We start from the raw sequence: 239 nt of genomic DNA on the forward strand, positions 1-239 counted from the left end.
CTATTGAGCCGAGAACCAAGAGCATAGCTAAAAGATTCTCCCTCCATCTAACTGAGCCAATTTCTGTTTCCCTGAAGCTTCCACGGTCCCTTGCAACATACGAAAAGTCCAAACCTGCTTCCAAAGACAGTCTTTCAGGCCTTTAAGGAGAGCTGTCATGTTCCTTTCTACTAATGGAGACTTAGTTAAGCTACATGAAACAGAAACCAGACGTCAGCAGCATGATCAAATGCAGACAT

The sequence above is a fragment of the Pteropus vampyrus genome, unplaced genomic scaffold (assembly GCF_000151845.1).
Source record: "Pteropus vampyrus isolate Shadow unplaced genomic scaffold, Pvam_2.0 Scaffold32, whole genome shotgun sequence".
Classification (NCBI taxonomy): Eukaryota; Metazoa; Chordata; class Mammalia; order Chiroptera; family Pteropodidae; genus Pteropus; species Pteropus vampyrus.